Source organism: Pholcus phalangioides, unplaced genomic scaffold, assembly GCF_987345545.1.
Source record: "Pholcus phalangioides strain wild (caught in Gottingen) unplaced genomic scaffold, Ppha-v1.0 ptg000011l_1, whole genome shotgun sequence".
Taxonomy (NCBI): Eukaryota; Metazoa; Arthropoda; class Arachnida; order Araneae; family Pholcidae; genus Pholcus; species Pholcus phalangioides.
The window spans coordinates 24,021,907-24,037,823 of NW_028301604.1; the positions used below are offsets into that span (position 1 = coordinate 24,021,907).

General features: G+C 33.4%; 1 protein-coding gene across 1 annotated transcript in view; it reads right to left on the bottom strand.

The window, feature by feature from the left end:
• LOC149080251 (uncharacterized) overlaps window positions 1-5,737 on the bottom strand; it is a 34,669-nt gene extending 28,932 nt beyond the window's left edge. Inside the window, exon 1 of the mRNA XM_089239340.1 lies at window positions 4,855-5,737. The gene's annotated coding sequence lies outside the window, so the exon portion shown is untranslated. The remainder of the gene's footprint in view (window positions 1-4,854) is intronic.
• Window positions 5,738-15,917: the final 10,180 nt, after the last annotated feature.

Sequence of the window (15,917 nt, forward strand, 5' to 3'; positions counted from 1 at the left end):
AAAGTTTTATAAAGGTTCTTTCATAAAACTTGAAAAATTCAATCAATATTTCTATCGGTTACATTCGCTCGAATGTAACCAATGCGCTTATTTGTTGCATTTTCAAGTAAACTGGTAAATTTGAAAAAAAATAGTCAAATATTTTTGAATAATAAAAATAAGTCAGTAACTTTGATGAATAAATAAAAAATAGACCTACGGGGCTCTACCATAGAAATTATATACCAGAAAGGGCTCCGTGAGTCAAAAAAGGTTGAGAACCGCAACTCTAATAAATCACAAAAAAATTTTTAATAAACGTTTGAATGATCCAAAGATAACATGAAGAATTTAGTTGAAAATGAATGATTTAAATGATATTTTGACAGCCAATGCTATATATCGTACTGACATAGCTTCAATAACATTACTTTTAATACAAATTGTTTGACAAAAGAAACCTGAAAGTTCCAAGTAGTTGATAAAGTTTTCAGATATTTATGTACGAAGTTCAAGAATTTTTTTTTTTTTTTAATATAGTACGGCTGGTTTAGGAATCAGTATTAAAACATGAAAACTTAGCCATAAATAAACTAGAAATATTTTCCCTAAAAAAATTTCGAATGTTTTTGTTTTTTCTCGATTTTTTTTTTTGCTTTTAGTGTATACTTGTGGAAAAATCAAATTATAAATGAAAAAATGAAATTCTCAAGAGTTTTTGTGTTGAGGTAGTTCTTAATCAAATTCTAATACTTCTATTTAGTAAACCAGTAGGACCAGGCTAGCCTATTATAATTTTTCTAGTATTAAATAAATTTATTCTATAATCAAAACTCCATATAGGGCATACTCCTATACAGGGTGGTTTTTATAGAATCGGCCCTCATGAATTTGCTAATAATTCGGTAGTGAATGCATGTAACAGCTAAACATTTGATATATTAATTTGTGGGCTTTGTTGAGTCAAATCAAGGAATAATTTTCGGATGGCAAGTCTTATGTAACATGTCAAAAGGCCTCAAAAAAGCGAAGATTTGTTAATACATGTTGTGTGTGTTCAGGAAGTGACTGCTATTGATAAAGACAAACGTGTAGATTACGGTTATGGTTTCAGAAATTCGTTCGCGAGAATCCCTCAATTTCGGACGTCACATGGTTCAGTGATGAAGTTCCACCTTTCGGGAACCAAAATTCCAGAAATAGGGCATCTGTAAACTCAGATAAGATTGTTGGATCACCACTACACCCAGAAAAAAGGAGGTCCGGTGAGTCGTATCTGGTTTACGAATCATTGGACTACTCTTTTTCAACACAACGTGGACATCATTGTATACTGCCGTATTTTTGAGGAATTCGTGGAGCAGGTGGATGATGCGGAACTCAAACAGGGTTACTTTCTGCAAGATTCTGCAATCTGCCACACGTCCAAAGTCTCCATGAAACTGATTGAGAGCTTATTTTCCCACAGTCATATCCAAATGGTTGTGCCACCCCCAGATCCCCAGACCTCAGCTGCCCTGATTTCTTATAGTGGAATTTTCTGAAGGACAGAGTAAAGGACACAAAGAAACTCAAACGTTACAAGATTTAAAGAACAACATTTCTGCTGCGATCAGTTCAATCACCGAAGGTACACCGCAAAGCGTCAAGGAGAAATTAAAACATCAAGCGGTCGCGTGCCTCTCTAAGAAAACAGCGCCCACTTTCAACAACTGCTCTGAACACAACTAATGTCACTCGAATATACAACGCATATTCCAAGGTCAGTTATATATCAAATGCATAATTATAAGTACGATATCTTTTGTAATACACCTAATTTTGTGGGGTCAGTTCTATATGAACCACCCTGTGTGTGTGTAGCATGTGATCAAGTTACAAACGACCAATTGTACGTCAAAGATAGCAAAAAAAAAACACCAAAACATTTTCTATGAATAGGGCACTTTAATACATTTGAGAGCATGAATGCTCTTTTGCTTTTTGCTGGGTTGAATGCGATAGAAATAAAAAAAACCGCATTATTATATCATTAACCGCTAGAACTTATTTCAGCTAGCTATTATTCTACGTCAAAAATGTGTAACCATCGTAGTACATCGCATAAAAATTTTACAGACATTTTTATATTTGCACTTAACCACCGTTTTTGTGCTTCTGCAATTATAGTAGACAGAAAAAAAATTAATCTCAACGTTTTCTCCAACAACAAATCCAAGGAAATTTTAAAAAGGTAAAAAACGGGCCAAAATTTTTCTCTTATAAATCAAATATATCAAAACTAAAAATTTATTAAAACTTCTCCGTAATGACGCAACTCGAAAAACTTTGTTCAAAATATGTAACAAATCAATACATGAATAAACAATCAAAAAAATAAAATCTTTGAAATAATCTCTGCTCTTATGCTACGTACACGTACAACAATTATTATTAATTGAAAAGCTTCGTCAAATTATTATTAATATAAGCTTCATATTTTCGTAAAACATTTAAGTTGACTGCCTTTTTTATGTAATTCATCGCAAAGAACACTTCCTTCACCAAAAGTATTTAAACTGCACACACATATGAATTCGCGTACTATTGCAGCCGGATATCTTCTCCCGATAAGTAATGTCATTCATTTTTTAAAACAAATATTTTTGAACATTAGTTTGATCACGATTATATTTTGAACTTAAAATTTCATAAAGATCTTTTACAATTATTTTCTTCTTTGGATCATGATTTATTTCTGGAGCACCAATTATTTAATTCACAGAAAATCTTTTCCCTCCATCATTTTCTTGACAGCCGATGCAACTCGATTTCAACATATTGTGGTCGACCAAAAGAGGAATTAAGGCTTGTGACCATTCACGAAAATCAAAAATTGGATACATATAGTAACGAATGCCCCCCACCTCATGGGAACCTTGTAATAAAACCTCCGGGCTACAATGTGTTAATAGTTTTTAAAATTGTCAAGTTGTTATTTTTTTTATTTATTAGTAGAATAAATTCTCTTGGGAAGCTGTATTACCGATGGAGCTAATTCAACGTGAAAACTTTGATTTATACTTATAATAATATTTATGGTGTTTATAAAGAACTTAATGAATTGTCAATGCAAGAGAATCTGGATCTCTTTCTACTTGTCGTTTTTTAGATATGTATTATATTTCTTTTCATTACTTGGATTTCAAAAACTTACAGGGATACGGGGTAGCAAATCAAAGTTTTGAATTCATAACGAGATATGTCTCTAAAAATGTTTTTTTTATCCTTATTTCTTTCAAAAAACACCATCATAGAATTAAAAAAGCGTAAAATATAGCAAATATTGTTTTTTAAATATTTCCTTAATGTAAATATTTTTTACATTGTGTAAATAAATAGTTTTATAACTAGTTTAAAATGTTTTTTATAACTCACGAATAATCACCGATATGCAAAACATATATTGAGAAGTTTTAGATGTGTAGACTTGAAAAGTAAAATGAAAAATTATGAAGGTTTGCATATTACATCATTGTTTTTGAGAACATCCAATACCATATTAGGGTTTGATTAAACATCTGAAGCCGTCAGATAGACAATTTTGAAACTAAAATTGAGAATAATTCTTTCAAAATAATAAACTTTTTATCTCAAGTACACATTTTTTTCCAAGTTTATGTTTGTATAGTTATCAGCTGAATTCTAGACAAAATAGCTCTATCGGGAAAAGTAAGAATCCATCCAAAGATCCTTTGAATGATTTTGGTACATTTTGAAATTTTTAAAATTTCTTTAGTAAAATGTACTATTTACCAAGTTTTTAAACTATTTTTCTATGCCAAAAATTAGAAATATTCGGTATGGAATATACGAAAACAAACTAATTTACTGTAATAATAAATCTCAATTAACAATATTTTAAGTTGTGAGGTTGAAGGAATTTTTGCAATAATGATATATTTGAAATTTTTGTTTGTGATTACGCGTTTCGTGCTCAACAAAATGTGCGGTGTATGACGGTTTTTTTTAACCTTCATGCGTACTGATTTGACTGTACAGAAGATTTCCCATATTTCCAATCATTTGTTTTATATGGATACGAACAAGAAATTTTATAGTTTTCATCATCATACATCATATCGTCCACGTAAGCTCAAGTCTTTCTTTTTCTTAAAAAAAATTTAGACTATATAGTTGATATTCAGATTCATAATTATTTACATAGCTTACTTTTCAAGTCTGCGGCGTTCTTTTTTTTCATTCATATCATGATTCAGATATGAATGAAAAAGATAGTTTTGTTCGATTAGGTAAGTATTAGCGTATTAAAAGTAACAATTCTACCAAATGTTTAAGAAATGTTTACAGTATTTACAGTTTTTTAAAGATGCTATTAAAATTGCATATTATACATTCATGAAAAGTTATAGCTATATCAAAAACATATAGGAAGAAGTGCGTTAAAATCTAAATGCAACTCATTGCAAAAACACTGAAATTATTATTTTTTTAATTTATCAAGATAAATTAAGGATTTTCTTTCATTATAAAAAATATAATTATTTACTTATCTAAAAGGGTCACACGTTAAACTAAAATCGTAAAAAATTACATTCAGTTGAAATAAAAAATTACATAGCAAATAAATAAATATGCAAACAAATTATTGTCTCATCCTCGATAAAAAAAAACACGTTATTTATAATATTGTGTATACAGAGATGTGTGTGTGTGAAGAAGAGATTTAGTAAAGAAACAGGTGAAGCATGAACGGAGGAATGCCTTAGGCCAGCGAAAATGTTTCTTAAAATAGGTTTCGGATGACAGCGTGATGCCATGAGTCAAAAGGAAAATAAAATAAAATTCACGAATATATCGGAAACGATAGCTTACCTTCGGCTTCAACGCTGCAAATGTGTTTTTGTATTATCCTATCGCAGAGTACGAAGTAGCAATTTTCCACAGCACACTTTGGTTAATGCTAGATGCACATTTCAAACCACGTGGCACAGCGCATTGCCAACCTCGGCGAGTCAACAACTGGAGCAAATAATGAGAGTCTCGCGAAATCTCAGTGAGGAGTAGTATTCCAGATGCTGAGGATCGGGAGTGGGTCCTTAACGGACCGGCGGCTCTTTTTAAGGTGAAACCTTTTTTTGCGTCTCTTTTGTGTCTTCCTGTATGTGTATTTTCTTCCACCTTTCTCCCTACTTTACTTTTTCTTTGCTTCCCCCCCAAGAGAACTTTTTTTTTCTTTTCAATTCACAGTGACTATAGTACCGTTATGTTTGATAGGAGTCTTAAATTGAACGGAGCGAGTATCTAACACCGTTATATCGGAATCCAGCATGTAGTGCCGCAAAAGAGCGCTTTATCGTAGTGTTGGGGGGGGGGGGCAACCGGTTCTTTTTACGCCGGTCACCGCAGTAGTATGTACCTCCAACAAGAAGCTTTCCTTCGTATTGACTCCCGCGCACAGTGGTGATAGAGAGGCGACTATGAGTTCTGTTCTGTTCGTGAGCTGCGTGACCTACCTACAACGTTGATGGAAAACACCTCAGGGCTGCATGCAGCTCTCGAAAAGAGCCGAAAGAGGTGGCGAATGATTAAGCTTAATAGGAAGAGAGAAGTTATTTTAGCCGTACGAATCACTCACTCACTCACTCTCCGACGAAGACGATCTTGTTCTGGGTCGAGGATCCTGTGCGTGTGTATTGCTAGCTTCTTTACGACTAAAATACGGACGGACGGACGGCAGACCATCCAGCAGACGCACAGGGGAAAATCGTCTTCCGGGGCAGTGTGAGTGCTCGTTTTCGAAAAAAAAGAAGTACAGTCACTTCGTAAGTGTGTCAGTGACTGCAGCGCGAATCCTATTTACCCGTATAAAATCAAAGGAGAATACGTCCTCACATTTATTTATCAATGCCGAAACGTTGCTAGTCTCGAAAATAATGTACCACATTTTTCAGCTTATCTGCCGTGGCGCTTATGTTTTTAAAACATAATTTTTAAAAGCTTGAGGCACTTACATTAATGCGGCGTTTACGAGAATTTCTTTTCTGAACATTTTTCCGAAATTTTCGTAATATAAGTTGCGTGTTATTGCTAGTTCGGGGTGTCCTTTCTACCATCATATTGCTGGAATTCTTTCTGCTATCAGTGAGATTTTACTACAGATTCCACCCTATAATGGGTATATGTAACTTATGTGTGCGTTAAAATGGTTTTTAATATTTTTTTCAAGTTAAGACTTGAGGTATGCGCAAGGGTACAGAACTCAAATGGTCCCAGTAAAGATATCGACCCAAATTAATTGACTAATTAATAAAAAAATTAAGAAATAAAAAATTATTACTCAATAAAAAATTTAGAGAAATGTCATTTCAACTATTCAGAAGTGGTTTTGAGAATTTAGTAAGCATTTTCTAAGACTGTAAAATACGAGAAAACAGGCACTACAATGAAAATTAAAATTTATCGCAGAAGAGTGTACCGCCTAAATTGAATACATTTTTCTTTCGATATTTTCTTTTCATCTGCGGGGATTATCGCCAGAAATATGTTAAGTATTGATATCAAAAATTGCCCACTATATATCATCATTTTCAGTAAGTTAAAATAAATTTATAAGCGATAAATAAATAATAATCACTTTATCAATCAAATGAAATTGATGATTAAACATTTCATTTATTTCTATATAAAATATTTTATTTATTTAGCGAAATAGTGATAAAATATAGTGTATTTATATACACTTATGCACTACAGTATATTTTTTCCTATTGCCAGGCCCACAAGTATAAACAAAAATTTGCTCTGTCACCCGGGACCAGTCCTCATTTCGGTGCTCCTCTTCTGCGTAATTTTTAACGGGAAAAGAGTAGTTTCAGTCCGCGCCCTGGGCACCAAACCCCTCTGCTGTCCCTTAGTTTCGGCCCTATGTAAAATGATGAATAAAATCATATTCACTATTGCCGTATACGGATTTTCTGATAAAAAAAAAAGTTTAAGCTCAACTGAGAAAAAGAAGGTAAATGTCTTAAAATAAATAATATTTGTCTGCAAATAATTTTTGAATTATGTTTTTCCCGTAGTGAATTTTCTGTAAGCTGTTCGTCATTATTAATTTATCGTTACTTACTGTTATTAAATTGAAAATTTTTGTTAAGAGACTAAAACGAATTGAACTGAATCATACCGTGTGCTTATGGTATGTAGACAGATATGGGGGCGGACTATATCACCATTCGAAGATCCTGTATCCACAAATGCATGGGCTAAATATTTCTTTTTAAGGCAATGTTTAAATTTTTATTGATGCTATATAAATATATCCTATTCATTTGACGCATCTATCCACTGAATAGATGTAAAAAGAAATATAGAAATAGATGAAGAAATGAAGGTCACCCGCTTGAAGCTGTTCAATATGTTGAACATGTCATATTCCTGGAATTTCTTTACTCGGATCTTGTATTTTTTTAATCAGTTATTTTCGGTTAGTCACTGATTTCGAAATTAATTTCGATTTTCATAGTGTTACTTCCCCCCCCCCCCCGAAACTGCTCTGAAATGACACTGTTGAGCCGAAGAGCTGGCATTTCCTGAATAAGAAAAGTGCCGTGTTCACAGTGGAGACAATAAATTTTAGTCTTGTTTACTGAAACCCCATCAAACTTAATTTGAAACTAAAATTACGATATCATCTGTTTTCGTTGAATCGACTTGTATTAACCCTATGTCGAAAAATTTGATCAAAATATTCATCCAAATATTTTTAAATATGTTCACTTATCTGAAATGTTATATAGAAACACAATTTAAGACATTTAATCGGTTTAGACAAAAAAAAAATCAAGAGCAGTTATTTTAATAATTAAACTTGGTAAAAAAAATTTAAACTAAGTAAAAATTTTAGTCGGGTTGATCGAGTCAATAAACTCAAATAAAATTTTCAACTGAGATTAACAGTTGATCGATTAACCGATTCCCGATCATTCGATTAATTCACCCTGCCCTAATAAGTAGTATGAAAATTTCGAAACATCCCTTTTTGTTGCTAATTGCTAAGGTAAGTAGCTCTTCGAACAAGAGGCATCCCGAAAGAAAGCGAGGTTTTTTGCGAAGAACGGTGTCGGTCTATGCATGTCGTTCAAGATAGCATACTGTGCTAGCTTTTATGTAGCCATAAATCTTCTCAATATGTTTAAAACTATCAGCAGCTTACAATGTATAATATCCTACGGACAAAATACCACCATCTAAAAACTTGTTGAACGTCCGGAGAAATAAGATTTTGGGTCAGAACAGCGCTCTATTTCCTTCTTTCGACATTAACGGATAGTTTTGTGCAACGAACTGACAGAGGACGATTCATCCGTCTTCCGAATAGCCGAATGAGAAATAAATGGTCATGTTATTATTTATTTTATGAATCAACTCTGAATTTGACATATTTTTTTGTGAAAATGAAAAGACGTGAAACAAAAGGAAAAAAGTTTTGCGAGGTAAAATAATGGTAATAGAGCAGCTCGATTTCCGATAATCGAATTTTCGTTGATATGCATTTTTCTCTTTTTTCTATTCAACATGGAGCAACGCGAACCGTATTCAACGCGTAATTATTCTTGCGTAAAGATTTACAATTACACAGCCAAAACCAGAATACACCTGAAACGGTTGACTCGACTCGCCTCTCTATTAGATTTTTTTGTTTACCTCTCGTATAATATGGAAAATATTGGATTACGGAAATCAGAAAAGATATGATATTCTTATATATATATAAGAATTTTTATACGAGAGATAGTTGGAAGAAAGGGAACGAGAGTCAAGTCTAAACGGAAATGAACTTGGACTTTCAATATATATATATATATATATACATATATATAGTGATTGAAATGAAGATAATGAATGAATAAAATGTGGAGAGAAAAGGTAGAGGTTATTATTATTATTAAATTGAAAACCATATTTGGAGCAAACTTGTCCGATTTTCTCCGAACTTGATTGTGGATTCCATTTTAAAAAATAAATAAAAGCAGCTCTAACCCCAAAATCTGTTTCCAATTACGTACTGACCTCTCCCTTAATTGCCGAGACTTCCTGATGCCAAATGGAAAAAAAATAACAGAACAAAATGAATGCACTTTAGAGCAGAACGAAGCTCTTTTTGAGAGATGGGTTAAGGAGACAAAACATCTTAAGAATTATTCAGTTTTAATAGCATGTGAAGAAGAATCGGCGTAAGTTCAAAAAAGCTTGTTTCGTTTGACATTATGTATTTCCGATAGCTCTGAATAATCGAACACAAAATGTTTCGATAATTAAAAAAAATTACATTAATCCATCCTATATAGCGCAAATGCGTAAATAGCCCAGTCGGAAGAGTATTTCAAGTTTTTTTTCCACTCATACTTTTGAAAATGTTTCATTGATTATTTTTTACCTACACTCTTACTACGCTTATTTTGAAAAAGAGAAAAATCATGTAATGGAATCATGAAGTTATTACAATGGTAGGGAATAAATCTTATGCAAATATAGTTTCGCTCAATAACTGTACTCGGAAGCACCTGATTACAACTCATCAAACCTCTATATCTAGTGGTTCCCAAACTTTTGTCACCCGCGGCTCTCTAGCCCAATTCATGGTTCATCCCAGAATGATATGACTCCCCAGAATAGTTTATAGTAGATATTTCCCCTTATAAAAGAATCACCTCAAAGCATAAATAGGCACACCAATCAATCCAGCTCGCCACAACGTCCCTAGGAGCCACGACGCACACTTTGAGAAACACTGTTCTACGGTTTTTGATCTTTTTGTAATTTTTTTCCAGTCAAAAACTTAAAGAACTCGTTTTATATTCCGTATATTAAAATCGTAAGCACAACGGGCTTCAGCAAGGGCGTTTGAGAACTACCTCATGTAAAGATGAATTCGGGATAGAAAATTCAACTGTCTCTGCAAGGAATCGAACCAACGGCTCCCTCAAACCGGATGAATGCGAAATCCACTTCGCTATAGAAGCAACGAACTTAGAGCATTTTTACGCTAAACAGGACCGTACAATGGACAGACCTCAGCTAATAGCTCACATTTACTGTCATTGGATACCATGTGGTGACGTATACTCGGTTTGTTCAAAAAGTATCCCACCATAATTTTTCGTGCGTAAACTAATGCAGCTAGGAAAGCGTGGTTTTGTGCACGTATTTATGCAATCCTAGTACACATGTTTGCATTTTTTCCTGCCTACAGAAGCTGCCAGTCACCGGCAGACCGTTGATGAATGAGGAGGTGTAAGTGAGCGCCGTTGCATTTTCGTTTGATGATGAAAGATGACCAAAATATGGCCAGGAATTTAGAGAAAAGAAAAATCTTGCTAAAATAACATATATGAAGCAAAGTTCGAATTATCCAAAACATTAGGGGGAAACATTGAACTAAATAGGTAATTCCAACATTAAATTGAAGAGGAAATATAAGGAGAATATTCTTTAAATTCGAATTATCCTAAAATTCGAATTAACCAAGTTTGAATTAGCCGAGTTCACCTGTATACAGTATTTCTAGACCAGAGGTTTCCAATGTTTCACTTCTCATTGAACCCTCAGTCCCCCTTCTCAGTCTTCCCTTGACTGTTACGAGATTTTTCCATGGAACCCAAAGGAGAGAATGTTTCTCAAATATCCATATTTTTATTGTCACACCAATCAGAAATTTTGCAGCTTTTGATACCTTTGAACCTCACAAAAGCTTTTATTAAACCCGAGGGTCCCACTAAGTACTAAAAAAGAATACATTACTTACATACATTACCATAGGTGTACGCAAAATTTTCTCGAGAGGCGGGTTTTCAGATTTTTTCCCTTCTGGGGGGGGGGGTTGCTTCTTTTCCTACAAAATAACACTATAATCTTGGCTCGAGGGGGAGGGGGTTCTAACCTGCGTACTCCAATGTACATAACTTTCCATACTAGTCTAGAACTTTAGTTTCCAGACTAGTATGGAAAACGTTTCCTCGCTTCATTTGACCACATTTTCATCTTGTAGACCTCCCGATCCAGAAGGGAAACCCTTTACATTAAACTTATTTCTAAACAAACTTATAGGTTATTACTGGATTTTAAAGAAAAGCCCCACTTTTATCCACCCAATTTTAATTTAAAATTTTTTCTTCATTATGTGTTCTTTTATATCCTTATTTCTTTCTTATATTCTTCGAAAGAAAAAGATTTATTTCTTCATTTCTGCATTTTTTTCACAGCTTTTTGGGTTTTTCCTCTTGATCAATTGTGTTGGCTGCCCCTTTAACTTTATTGTCATCCGTGTCTCGCTAAGAATATATTACAGCCGCTAAAAAACATTTTCCTCAGCTTACTATTTAGATATAACCGTAATTCTGCACAAAAACGTTAGGAAACTTCTATTATTTATACTAATTTTCACATTCACTGTCCATTAATGTAGGGCAGATTCGGAAAAATCGCAAAAAAATCTAGAGGCCAAAAAAAATTTTACCCAAACAAAAAGATCCAAAATAATGCTCTTTTGACTTTCTCAGGGCATAGTGACTTTTTCATATTGAGGCAAATAGGCTACTATAAATTTCAGACATTTTGTGCCACTCCCAGTCTGCAATTTAGTAACTACACAAAGAGAATTTCGGATGACACTACCAATTTTTCAGTCGCCATGGCGACCTGGCGCTTGGGATTTGTCCAGCCCTGGTGTAGGATATTTCACCAAAAATGTACGAAAGGAATAAAAATTTTGTAGTGTATTTCAAATTTCAAGCAAATCTGAAAACTATCGCACAGTAAAAAATATTGCTGTGACGGTTTTAAGTAACTTGTTACTGTTTATTTAATAGTTCCCAAAATTCATTATTAGGGGATACACAGGGTGAATACATCGATTGTCCAATAATAGCATGCGTGATTCCTTCTGGAAATTAATATAAAAAAAGTGTTTTTCATTTTAGAATCGGACGAATATTTCGGGAGCTATAACGTTTGAAGTTTTGTGACGTGACATTTTTGAAACCGTCAGTTACGCAACAAACACCAAACGGAAATAAATGTTTACTCCTGCAAGTGGGTTACAACGTTTTGAAAATGAACTGAAGTATTCAATCCCGTTAGAAGCCAAGTTCGGCCTTCTTCTTTCACGATTGGCGCTTTTTTCTCCATGTAATGTGGTGTTTTAACTTTGTTATTACGTGTATCCTTCGTCCTTTGTATTGGTAAATTTATCACCAGATTTGTAAAGTGTTAGTCAAAGATCTAAAGTGATACCTTGATTCAACGATACTCTACGAACTAAGAAAAATATCGTTGCAAAAGAATTACCGTTATATCGAGAATCGTTGTAGCGGGGTTTCACTGAATTTGAAAACTTTTTAACAAAATCAACACTTTTTCGCCAAAATGTGGTAATTTGCTCTCCTTCAGTCAACTCAAATTTGAGAGAAGTTGCATAGTGTTTACTGCGATCGTTTTTTTACCCTCTCTTTGGAATTACATTACATGTTGGTCAATAAAAAAAGGACAATATCTTTTGAGTTATTTTAAAATTTCATCGAAACACGAAAAAAGCTTCAATGAAATATGTAAAAATAGTAGCTTGGAGGAAGGTGAATGGTGGAAACAGTATAATAATAACAACCATTCAATCAGAAATTTTTAATCAAACTAATAATTTTATGAATTAACATATTAAAAATAATTAGTGGTTTCAAATTTTTTCTGTTGATTATTCAATAGTTACATATTCATTCCAAATTCTACATGTTGCAATAATGAAGATTTGTTATTGCCTTGTGAGTGCAATTGATTTTTAACGAGCTGAAATGTTAATAAATTTACTTTACCTTTTTTACAAGAAATATTTTGATGATTTTGAAATTTATTCCAGCCTACACGCATGATTCGCGCGGAACTTGGTAATTTTTTCAGATGAAGTTTAATTCAAGGGCGTATTTATAGGCGGTCTCCCTAAGATCTTTCTAGCAGAAACAGACTTCAGGCTCTCTCTGCCCTAAGCACTACTAATTTTGCCGCCCCTTTGAGATGCTCTTATATTTCGTTTTTTTAATTTTTTTCCCCAAATCTCATGCCCCCCCCCCAGCTCTCTATTTTCAAAATAAAGCCATCTCTTTACTGTTTATTTTTTAAAAATGGTTTTTAATATTTTTTCATACACACACTCATAACATAAATGAGATGCCGTAATAATTTCAAACTGTATTTGTTAGACATGATGACAATTTGTAACTGCAATCTCTTTCATTCAACAAGCTTACTGTGCTAACAAAGTTAATTGTGCTATAGAATTACAATCAAAAGCTGTGATGAAAATCTTCAAAAACTTAAATATAATCTCAAAATTATTTAAAATAATCTAAAAAATTGTTAGTGATATTTTATTCTTCAAGCAAGGCGATTAAAATAAGAACAGACGTTGTGCAACTTGATCAAAGTAAAACATTTTACACACACATTCGCACGCACACACATTCTCAATTTCTCTTATATGGCTAATAGAATTATTATCACCTTCAAAAACACCAAGTTATGCATACGTTTGGTGTACGTTCGGTGAATTTAGCAAGATTATGGAGTGACGTAATAAATTTTTAAATCGTTATAACTCCATAATTAATGGTCAAATCAAAAAACGGAAAACACTTTACCGTATTAGTTTTTCACTAGGAAATTATGAATATATTATATTATTAATATATTATTAATCACATGTGAAATTATTGGGCGGTTAATAGCATCCTACCTGTATAAAAATTGAAAATTTTATTCGATCCTCGATCAAAAAATTGTCAATTGATAAAATTTCTATCTCTTATAGCGAAAAAGTTTACCTGTAACAGTTGAATGAAGATTTGCTGAAATATTGGTAATTGAAATTTGCTGTCCTGAAATTTTTTGAGATTCGAAAAAATTTCGTAAAACGAAGAAAAAAAAATCAAGAATTTTTCAATCACTGGTATATAAGTGAACTTTCATTCAATTGTTACGGGCTAAATTTTTTGGTACAATACACAGAGGCCCAAATTTTACTAAATCACAATTTTTTCATTGCGGTCGTATTAAAAATGTTAATTCTCTATTTTTCCCAAAAGATGATTTTTGCTGTGTTCATCTATTACAAAACTGTTTCATCTTCTTTGCTGACAATTTTTCATATTTTACTTGAATTTTAAAATGACCCATATAATTTCCGACATTTTTGTGAAACGCCCCGCATATAATATAAACAATAGACATTGAAACTCTAACATATCGAATTGGTAATAGGTTGCAAATAAATTGATAATTATACAAAAAACTATTTTAAAAAAAGTGCGGCTCATTTTGTATATGATAGGCATCTGCAAATAAACTCAGGGAGTTGCTTCTACCAAAATCAAGCCAATTATAGTTATATATACAGTACATACGCGTTATGTGAAAGAAAATTTGATAGAAATGATTTTTCGGTCACAGTGTGAGGGAAATTCATCGCCAACAATTCACCTCCGGAATATTCGCCGACAACAATTCACAGCCCCGTAATTCACGGAAGGGAAAATTCACATCCACGCATTTCACCGACATGACAATTCACCACCAAGCAATTCATCGAGAAAGTGACATAGTGAGTAAGTAAGCAAATGATTGATCAAGTGAGTTAGGGAGTTAGTGAGTGAGCAAATGAGTGGGTGAATGAACGAGTGAGTATAAGTGAGGGATCAAGGGAGTGTTGTGTAAGTGAGCAGATGAGAAAGTGAGTCACTCATACGGTCACAAACTAACTCACTTATATGGTCATTCAATCGAACGCTCACTCACTCATTAGCTTATTCACTAGCTCATTCACCAACTCATTCGGTCACTTACTCACTGGTGACGAATTGTCGCGATGAATTTTACTAGTGGTATATTTTCCTATCTGTAAATTGTTGTCGGTGAATTTTTCACAAATATTCTGTCACGAACTCCTTAAATTTTAAAACAGGCATAGCGAAGTAAGGTTGCTTTTGACATTTGAATAAAATGAAATAAAAAATCATTGCGTAAAAATAAAATATAAAAAGACGCTCATATACAACAATGATATGAAAAAATTTTCATGCCCTAAAGATATGACGAAGTTATTAGATTTCTTTCCTTTTCTTCACCTTTATTGCTGGTGTAGGTGAAACCTTGGCAATGGCCTCGCGGTTTTTTTATTTAAAAAGTAGGGGAAGGGGGCCTTTTTTACCTTCCGTCTACCCCCGCTTTGACCTATGATGACCCACTTTAGCGACGGGAAAGCCAAACTACGGTACTACATGCAGTCTAATATTTCATGTGCACTCACAATAATAAGGGGAGCCCGGGAAAAAAGCTGGCTCGTGTTGCTCGCAGGTCACGAGCTCTACTCTCTATAAAAACCTGAGAAAAAAACCGTGTCGAAAATTTACTACAGTAATACCCCGGAGTTACGCTATAGATGAGGCCCACACTAAGCTCTTAAGTCGAATTTGCGTAAGCCGGGGTGCAATTTTGCATACAAATATATAAAATAGGGATTAATTAGAACCGATATTTCTGAAAAACACCAGTCTTTTTTCATATTAAACTAAGAATGTTGAAGATCTAAAAAATTTGTGTACGAAAATGTTTCTGCTGCTAGCAATACTAGTTAATTCTACGCAGTTAACAGGATTATAACGCGAGTGCGAGAACCAAATAGATATTTCTTTTTTTCACATTATGGTATTTCCTCGGTTTCTTTATCCATCAAATATGGCTTTTCATTTTTTTCATAAAAAAACATGGATATACAGTAATATTTCTGCTAACGACGATTTTTTTCGTAATATTTCTTCCTCAGCAAACGAATACTAATTCGGATAATGACCATTTTATCGGTATTGATGCACACGCTAACATAAACACAA